Here is a 10,605-nt window from a genome sequence, read left to right as displayed (position 1 = left end):
TATGAATAATTTTGGACATGCCACTTTTTGTTCAAATGTGTATAAAAGCTGAGAAATATTTTTTCCCACAATGATGCCTCTTGTACATCATCGTGTTATCTCCTGGGAGATGCCTGTGTCATTTCCAGGCAAAAATATAATTTCTGGTTAAATAAAAGTAAATTTAAGTCAGTATGACTACTATGAATACTTTCGGGTATGAATACTTTCGGGCATGACTGTAGGTGTGATTTAGAGAAAAAGGCATAGACACTTTGAGTTCTTGATGGTCCACCCCACCTGGCCTCTAATCTCTGAGATCCAGGTTGTATCCTGGCTGGGTGTTCTCCAGTTTAACTGAGGAGGTAGTTTGATCCAGCATGATATAATCACCAATCAGTCTTCTTCTTGGGCACTGAACCCACAGCAACAGTTTACATTTCATAAATCAGTGTTTAACATTGTGCAATTGAGAGCTGCTATCTATCTAGATATCTCAGAATACATTCGACCTCAGTAGATGAAAGTGTTTAATCCAGTTAATTTTCTTTAAGAGTTTGGAACAGTTGGCATTGTAGATCTTTTGGGACATATCATTAAAAAGAAATGTGTGTGTTATTCTCATCCTAAAGGATAATGTGTGAATTCATGTTTTCAGTATGTTTTGGTGTGTGTTCTAATTAGCCAGTTTAGTTTACTGGTTTCTCTAATTGCTTCTAAAGTGTAGCTTGCTGTCCTGCTTCTCCCCGATTTTACATTTTTAACATAAATACTCTCAATTCTTAAGATGGACATTTATTCAAAATAACTTTTTCAACTTTTCTTTTTTAGATAAGTAAAAAAAAAAACACATTTATAAAAGATCTTCATCATTATATCACATCAGTAACAAAGTCATGATTTAAAATCTACCAAGATTATATATATAAAAAAAACATAAAATTGGAAAAATCCATCAACATTGAGGGCTCCCTTACCCAGCATCAGCACCCACCTGCCTCCAGTCCACCAATGAGAACTTCTAATGCAGCTCACCTGTGACTCTTTTAGGCTCTGTGTATACAAACCTGTTGGTTTTGTTGTGTTGCTTAAAAGTATTACCAATTGTGTTGCTTTTTACCTTCTATTCTTCCTTCGGCTCTCAAGTTATATCAATATATATCAGTAAAAGGAGGCTTTACTGGAATAATCACTCCAGTCCAAGGTCAAGGTCAATTCCAAAAGACAGATGAAAGCACAAACGTCACACGAAGTAAACAGTCCAAAAGGGTCAAGGCAAAAACGTAATCCACAATATGTGCAAAGGGTCGTAATCTGGAAACCAAAACACAGGCGAAGGGCAAAGACAAAAGCCAAAGAGTCGAAAAACATGAAAAGGTCGAACATGGAAAATTCCCATTCCCAAGTCAGTAAACGCTCAGTAGATCTCCAGACTGGGATACAACACCTCGCAACTTGCCTAGTCTAAAGCCCGGGCTTAAATACTAAACTAAGACAATCACATGATCGACTACACAGGTGTTAGTTATTAGAATTCCAGAGAGTGAGAACGTGGATTGGAGCTCAAAGGCACATGAAGAGTCATGTGATCTCCCAGAGAATTCTGGGAGAATGAGTCTTATATGAGAATGAGTTTTATATTTCACAACATAAATAGCCCCAACTTTTGTAACTGTGGTGCTTTAGGTTAAATAGCTAAGAGGTACTCTAAACCAGGGGTGCTGACTCCTTGTCCTGGAGATCTGGAGAGTACAGCTGTACCACCTTGGAATCATCTTACAGATGTGATTTTCACATTCAGAAGCAACTGAAGGTCTGCACTGCACAGTTGTGTTGGATTAGGGTTGGAACTAAGTTCTGCAGGGTGGTTGATCTCCAGGACCAGGGTTAAGCCCTCCTACACTAAACAAAAGTCAGAATAAACAGAACATGACTGAGCAACAGTCAAAAGACTGTATAATACATCATTGAAATTACACACACAACTCCAGACCACCGTCCTCCAGACTACTACACACTCGTATACATTTCCTCATCCTCATAGACACTGTCCAGCACCCTTTTCATTGCATGTGCATCATCATCCATAACTACATAGTCCCCCTCAGACAAGTCTGACTTCCCTGTTTGGTGGACAGTGGTATGTACATTTTCATAATCTTCAGCCTTATCCATCTCATGTCCTGTACACAATATTTCACTGGCTTTTGGACCTATGCAGAGATTGTAAAAAAAAAAAAATAATAACTTTATATATTATACAACTTGTATATTCATTTTACTGTGACTGCTACTGGATCGCTGAAATGATCCCTATACTGCCCTGTACAATTTGCATACATTTGCTCACCTGTATAGTCATTGTCCTCTGGCTTTTTCTCCACATTATCATCCACATTGATGTAGTCCTCATCAGAATCATCTGAATCTTCTCTGTGTTTAAAATAATCAGCATTTTCATAAACTTCATCATTCTTTCTGTTGGCGGTCTCATATCTGTTTCTGGCACCTGAGGAAAACAAATAAAATTACTAAAATATGAAAAATAGAAATGATTTGGTAATTTTATGGCAAAAAAAGCGCTCATAAGATCAGTTTTATGAATATAAAGATTGAGAAAAGAAAGTACTCACATTGTCTATTAACCATCTTCACATCCATCTGCTGTTTTTGTTTTTTACATCTCTTTATAAAACACATTATAATCGGCACTAAGATGAGTAACAGTCCTATTCCCACTCCAGAACCAATAAAGGGAGCCAGTGACGCTGTGAGAGAAATGACCATCAAGACCTTCACGCTTCAAACTTGAGAACAAATGAGTAAAGTTATCAAGTACATCTTACTGTACCTTTCACAGTGACGGCCAAGAGTTCAGTGTTGGAGGATCTAAAAGAGCGTGAAGACACAGTTACTTCATAAACACAGCTGTAGTTTCCCTGGTGGACGTAATCAGCCTCAGGGAAGGAGAAGGTGGTTGAGTGGTCAACAGCTGACTGAGTTCTGGTCATACTGGATCCACTGAACTCCAGGTGGAAGGAACCTCCTGGATACTGGGGTTGAATGGAGCAGATGATGGAGAAGCTGTAGCCCCTGGTCACCTCTAGGTCCTGAGGCCCCCAGTGAAACCCCCCATCAGGAGCACTGAAGAAGATATTGGGCTGCAGCAAATTCACTGGAAAACAAGAAGAACTCATCAGTTGCAAACTGACAACCAGGAACTGGGTCCAGAAACTCCAGACAAGCTGTACCTTACCCACAACCAAGAAACCAACAGAGCTGCTCCGTGGAGAGCTGAAATCCCGACTGGAGTGTCTGGTGCTGGCAGTAGTAAGACCCAGCATCAAAGTCCACTTTAAGTAAACTGAAGGTTCCACACTTGGTTTCTCTTAAAGTCCCATAACTCTTTATCAGGGAGAAGTGTCCTCCAGTGAACTGAGTTTCTACAGAGCAGGTGATGATGAGCCTCTGGATCCTCTGGGAGACTCTATGAGTGATCATATGACTCCTACCAACCATCTACATCTACTCTCAGTCACCTGAATACTCATCTGTACCACCTGTTGTACCTCTGATTAGTTTAGTATTTAAGCCCGGGGCTTTAGACATAGACACATAGGGCATATTTCTTTGTTTACATATTCTGTGTATGACCTTTTTACCCTTTTGTATTTTCAACCTTGCCTTTTGCCCTGCCCTTTGGACTTTCTGCCTGTGTTTTGATTCCCTGGATTGAAACCTATTGCCTGTCTTGCCTTGCCCCCTTGAATGTGTTCACCTGTGATGTTGACCTTCTTTTGCCTTACAGAACCGATCGTTGCCTGTTTTTTGACTTCGCTTTTGGCTTACGACCCTTTTAGTAAAGCTTCTCATTCATTTCAACTCTGCAAGCGTCTGACCTTGTCTGACCAAGTCTGTAATACTTCAATTAGGACAAAGTCTGTAGAAACATCTCAGGATCAACTTTAGATAGATTCTCTAAGCTCTTACCCACAGTGATGCCAACAGTGCTGCTCCTGAAAGAAATGATGGAGCTGCTCCTTCGGTATGAATACTCACAGCTGTACTGGCCCTGATCTGAGGTCTCCACAGTCAGTGTAAAAGTTGATGGAGATTGAGCTGTTTGGGTTTTTATTAATACTCCATCTTTAAATAAACGGAAGATTACAGAGATGGACGACATGCTGGGTGAAGAACATCTGAACTGAACAGCTTCCCCAGGTGATACAGTAGAGTGGGATGAGGTCAGGGTGATCGTGGGGCTCTGCAGGACGTCTGTTAAAGAACGGACGTCTGTTACGTTAATAAACATAACACACATTCTGTTAAGAGTGTTTTGCAAAAAAAAAAAAAAAAGCTTCCTTACCTGAGCAGACAACTCCAGCATCTTCACTGTGACTACAATTATTTATTCCAAGTCCTTTATGAGAGCAGCTCGTGAGGGAGCTTTCACTTCCAGAACAACCAACATCATCCAGAATTATTGGTCCACTTCCCTGACCAAAGTGGGCACTATGAAGGGCTCTGCCACATCCCATCTGTCTGCACACCACCTCTGCATCCTTCATGTCCCAGTTATTACCACACACTGTTCCCCACTGGCCATCATGATAGACCTCCACTCTTCCACCACAGTAACCTGTTCCGTTCTCCAGCCTGATATTGCCTGATTTGTCATTTAAAAATATAGAGAAATTATTTGTTTTAATTTGTGAGATGAATCAGCATAAAATATCATCATCATCATCATCATCATATATTTTTTGCATTTTAAAATGTTTGAAAATAAAAATATGGTGAACCCTGATAGAAACATAGTTCAAAAATGTAAGTTGGAATTTGCATGAACATTAGAATTTAATTTGAAGGGGATTTCCACTGAATTCTGCATAATGAAGAGTTAAGATTGGAAGTAAATTCCATCAGATTGCTTTGGTTTAAAACACCCTCTTCTAAAGAAACTTAGCAGGTCTTAGCAAAATTGTTTGTTGTGGTGTTGAATGGAACCAGATATTTTTATAAATTTAAAGTCAAAAAGTTATAAATTTAAAGACAAAAGTTCCCAAAGACATACACACGTGGACAAAATTGTTGGTACCCCTTGGTTAATGAAAGAAAAAACCCCACAATGGTCACAGAAATAACTTCAATCTGAAAAAAAGTAATAATAAATAAAAATGGTATGAAAATTAACCAATGAAAATCAGACATTGCTGTTTAACCATGCTTCAACAGAATTATTATTACTCATGAAACAGGCCTGGACAGAAATTATGGCACCCTTAACTTAATATCTTTTGAGGCAAACACTGCAATCAAACGATTCCTGTATCTGTCAGTGAGACTTCTGCACCTCTCAGCAGGTATTTTGGCCCACTCCTCATGAGCAAACTGCTCCAGTTGTCTCAGGTTTGAAGGATGCCTTTTCCAGATGGCATGTTTCAGCTCCTTCCATAGATGCTTAATAGGATTTAGGTCAGGGCTCATAGAAGGCCACTTCAGAAAAGTCCAATGTTTTCCTCTTAGCCATTCCTGAGTGTTTTAGCTGTGTTTTGGGTCATTATCCTGTTGCAAGACCCATGACCTGTGACTGAGACCAAGCTTTCTAAAACTGGGCAGCATATTTCTCTCTAGAAGCCCTTGATAGTCTTGAGATTTCATTGTACCCTGCACAGATTCAAGACACCTTGTGCCAGATGCAGCAAAGCAGTCCCAGAACATAACAGAGCCTCCTTTATGTTTCACAGTAGGGACTTTTCTTTTCTTGATATGCTTCATTTTTCTGTCTGTGAACATAGAGCTGATGTTCCTTGGCAACAAGTTCCATTTTTGTCTCATCTGTCCATAGGACATTCTCCCAGAAGCTTTGGGGCTTGTCAACATGTAGTTTGGAAAATTCCAGTTTGGCTTTTTTATGTCTTTTGTTTTGTTTTTATGTCTTAAGTTTTGGTCGTCTCCCATGAAGTCCACTGTGGCTCAAACAATGACGGATGGTGCAATCTGACACTGATGTTCCTTAAGCTTGAAGTTCACCTTTAATCTCTTTAGAAGTTTTTCTGGGTTCTTTTGTTACCATTCGTATTATAAGTCTCTTTGATTTGTCATCAGTTTCCCTCCTGCGGCCACGTCCAAAGGTGTTGGCTACAGTCCAGTGGATCTTAAATTTCTGAATAAAATGTGCAGCTGTAGTCACGGGAACATCAAGCTGCTTGGAGATGGTCTTATAACCTTTACCTTTAAAATGCTTGTCTATAATTTTCTTTCTAGTCTCCTGAGACAACTCTTTCCTTCGCTTCCTCTGGTCCATGTTGAGTGTGGTACACACCATGTCACCAAACAGCACAGTGGCTACCTGTAGCCCTATATATAGGCCCACTGACTGATTGCAAGATTGTATACACCTGTGATGCTAAATAGTGGACACACCTTAAATTTAACATGTCCCTTTGGTCACATTATTTTCAGGGGTACCTTAATTTCTGTCCAGGCTGTTGAAGCATGGTTCAAAATCAATGTCGGATTTTCATTTGTTCATTTTCATAGAATTTTTATTTATTATTACTTTTGTCAGATTCAACTTACTTCTGTGACCATTGTGGGGTTTTCTTTTATTAACCGAGGGGCACCAACAATTTTGTCCATGTGTGTATTGCTCGTTTATGTTCTCACTTTTTGGATTGCCTTTTTTGCATTGTTTTCTTGGCTTGCTTGTCTTTTTTCTTTGATCCTTAATTGTTTTTGGAGTCGCTCTGTGTCTTTTGCTCATGTCTATGTATCTGCTGATTTATGTTGTGATCTGGTTCAGTTTTGACGTTGCTTTTGTAAACACAATGACTGTCTGGTCAGTTTGACCAATGTACTATTTTACATAATAAAGAAAAAAATAATACTCTAGAAAATTTCCTTTGTTGTTTAGAAATAAATATGAGGATAATGTCAAATTATCCTCAAGGGCGATCCCGGGCCGACGCCCACAGGCCAATATAAGGACTTCCACTTTGGTTCCGGTTGATTTGTGTTTGATTCACGTTCATGTGTTGCACCTGGGACTGAGAGCATTGAATGAGCTGCCTGACTGCTACTCTCTGCCATGAATTGATTCTTCATGTGTTGGTGGCGTGTTCATGTTGGCTGGTGTTCTGATCTGGTTCTAGAGGTTCGCCACTTGGTTTGTCACCTTCTGTTTAGATTCTAGTTTTGACCATTAGTTTGCTGCACCTTGTTTGTACATCTTTTGTGTTCAATAAATATCTTGCTTAGTTCTCCACAAGTTAAAATTTAAGTTGAATTAGTTGCATGAAAATGCATGATTACATCTACATTTATTACCATAATCTAATGATATTTTAATATTGTCAGCAATAAAGCACTGAAATAAAAAACATTATTAGCTTGAGTAATACTGTCATTGTATTTTCTGATGATAATCTGAATAATTATAATCTGAATTTGATATAGGTTTTTTATGCCATTATTTTCTTTTCATTGTCCTTTACTACAAATTCTTAGTGTTATACTACATACAAAATGCGTCAAAAGTAATGCATGTGAAAAGCTGAAAATGGAAAAAATGGCTTAATAATTAATAAAGAAATAAATATCTAACGATTCTTTAGCAAATCAGTCATTCTGGATAAAGTGATACAAACCAAACAGAGGCTTAAAAGCCAAATGTTTGAAAATATGGCTGTGGCACCAGATGACCACTCCACCAGCACAGCGTTCTCCTTTCTGATCACCAACATAGGAACTGAGGGGAGAGGTCAGTACAGCAGCGATATCCACATTACAGTGTTTGGACCTGAAAGTAAGTTTTCATTAACCTGAGCAAATAACACCAGCATCTTCACCATGATGACAGTTGTGGCTTCTAAATCCATTATGACGGCACTCTGTGAGGGAGCTTTCATTTCCAAAACAAGCAACATCATCCAGAAGTATTGGTCCACTTCCCTGACCAAAGTGGGCACTCTGAGGGGCGCTGAGGGCTCTGCCACATCCCATCTGTCTGCACACTACCTCTGCATCATTCATGTCCCAGTGATCATCACACACTGTTCCCCACTGGCTGTTATAATAGACCTCCACTCTACCAAAGCAGACGCCATTGCCACTGACGAGTGTTATGTTTATGCCGTCTATCACAAAAAGAGAAAAACACATAAATAAAATAAAAATAAAATAAAAATACTATGTGCAATACCCCCCCCCCCACACACACACACACATGCAATTAATTTACTTCTATTATTTATATTGTGTATATATTGATAATTTATCTACGTTTTGCATGTGAATGTCTTGCTATCCCTTTGCTGCTGCTGTGACACTGAATTTCCCCACTGTGGGACTAATAAAGGATTATAAATTATTATTTTATCTGTTGTCATGTGTACATACACTTGAGCAAACCTGATTTCTCTAAATCCCAGTTTGACATGTTGTAAAACATTTTTTGCACTAAGGCTGCATTAACATGTTGAAGCTAGATGGACAAAGGAATTCTGTGGAAACTTTCGCCTCCATCAGCATTGATGTTTTGCACCGCCACAGTCAGTAAAACGTACAGTAAATGTTCACATGTTGATTGCAGCGGTGGAAGAAACTCAGATTCTGCTAAGTTTAAATATGTGAAAGTATGCATGATTACATTTACATTTATTAGCATAATATCTAATGTAAAATCTAATATTTTAATATTGTCAACAATAAAGCACTGAAATAAAAAGCACAATGTTACCACAGTACATTATTACCACAGGTTTGCATCGCCACAGTCAGTAAAACATACAGTGAAATGTTCAGTTGTTGAGCACAGCAGTGAAAGAAACTTCCACACTTTTTAAAAACTCTTTCCTCTGAACACAGCCACGTCATAGCTGTTCCAGTAATGCCATAAAAAAGCATGCCGCTATTAGTTATATATATATATATATATATATATATATATATATATATATATATAATATAATATATACCACTATAAGGCACTATTTTTTTATTTAACAGCAACATGTAAAACTATTTAAATTAAGAATATTATTACTTTGAACAATGCTGTCATGTACTTTCTAATATTATTTTCAATATACATATATTTTCATATATACATATATATATGAACAGTCAACGGCCCATTTAACCAAACCGCCACCATACGGTGGTCATGATTCTGTGCATGAAATCAAAAGAAGAGTGTTCTGTATGAGCTAGGGTAAATACAAGCTATTAGGGTACTGTATTTATACAATATACACTGCATTTTACTATATACACATATTTTACTATATATGTATAGTAAAATATGTAATAATTGTAAAAGAAAAGTTGCAACCTGGAAATTGGCATGATATTGTGGATTGTGGAACTGCAGTGGATTTAGCAGTGTCACTCATCGACTGTTTATGGAAGTGGACTACACAACAGTGGTTGAAAAGTCAAGCCAAAACGCCCTCTGGTGGCTGCCTACAGTACACATTTTAATCTCATCCAATCTCATGTATCAAGTAAACAGATCAGAAAAGAAACTTTTATTCAAATGTACACATCAAGTGTGTTTTTCTTTACAATTAACACCTTTTAAAGGAGTTACTTGGTGATATTACAAAGGGTGTGGCGAAGAGGTGACTGTGAGCTGTGGGCAAGTTGACAGACAGTTGATGCTGACGTCCGATTTAAAGACAATAAATGGCATATTGGTGTACTTACACAATTGCTGTGCAGTTGACTGAGCTGTCAGTGTGCGGTAATCGCATTCTCTCATTTCTGATCAAAGTCAAGTTCAATCGCTGGCCTGCCACTAAAAATTATGGGCGGGGTTCAGGTTGTCACACGGCCCCGCCTCCTGTCTCTACTGTGGATGCTCTGGATGTACAACAGCTAACTGGATGCCGGCTTCATTTTCACCCAGTTTTGATTGGAAAATGTCACAACGGGAGTGGTTGGGACTGTACTGTCCATTCTTCAATTAGGTCTATAGGTTTTTTTACACACCGCCAGGTCGGTACAGCAGCAATATCAACATTACAGTGTTTGGACATGAAAATGAGTTTTTACATACTTGCACAGGTAACACCAGCATCTTCACCATGACCACAGTTGTGGTTGCGAAATCCATTATGACCACACTCTGTGATGGAGCTTTCATTTCCAGAACAATCAACATCATCCAGAAGTATTGGTCCACTTCCCTGACCAAAGTGTGCTGTGCTGTGGTGAGTCATAGCTCTTCCACATCCCATCTGTCTGCACACCACTGCAGCATCATTCATGTCCCAGTTGTCATCACACACTGTTCCCCACTGGCTGTTATGATAGACCTCCACTCTACCAGAGCAGACATCATTGCCATTGACAAGTCTGATGTTTACGCCGTCTATCACAAAAGGACAATCTAGATTATTATAACATAAATGATGTTTGTGTGGATAAAGTGAACAGTGAAAGTATGAAGTCTAGATTTGTCTGAATCCTGATTTGACTAATCTGCCCTGAGTTAACATTATGATGGCAGGCAGACAGCGGAAAATTCACGGGACACGGGACACGGGACACGGGACATTCCATGCTATGCACTGTAGTAGCAACCGAAAATTCTGCTTCCATGAGCAGCAACAGTGTACACTG

The 10,605-nt window shown here is 38.9% G+C and overlaps 1 long non-coding RNA gene across 1 annotated transcript; it reads right to left on the bottom strand.

Moving 5' to 3' along the window:
- Positions 1 to 2,427: 2,427 nt before the first annotated feature.
- LOC140574041 (uncharacterized) lies at positions 2,428 to 3,290 on the bottom strand. Its single transcript, XR_011980696.1, has 3 exons — positions 2,831 to 3,290; positions 2,613 to 2,747; positions 2,428 to 2,488 (listed from the first exon to the last, which is right to left on the bottom strand). It is a non-coding gene; the product is annotated as an uncharacterized lncRNA (long non-coding RNA).
- Positions 3,291 to 10,605: the final 7,315 nt, after the last annotated feature.

The sequence above is a fragment of the Salminus brasiliensis genome, chromosome 12 (genome assembly GCF_030463535.1).
Source record: "Salminus brasiliensis chromosome 12, fSalBra1.hap2, whole genome shotgun sequence".
Lineage (NCBI taxonomy): Eukaryota > Metazoa > Chordata > Actinopteri > Characiformes > Bryconidae > Salminus > Salminus brasiliensis.
The sequence above is the reverse complement of the archived record's forward strand: the minus strand, read 5'-3'. Positions and strand labels throughout refer to the sequence as shown.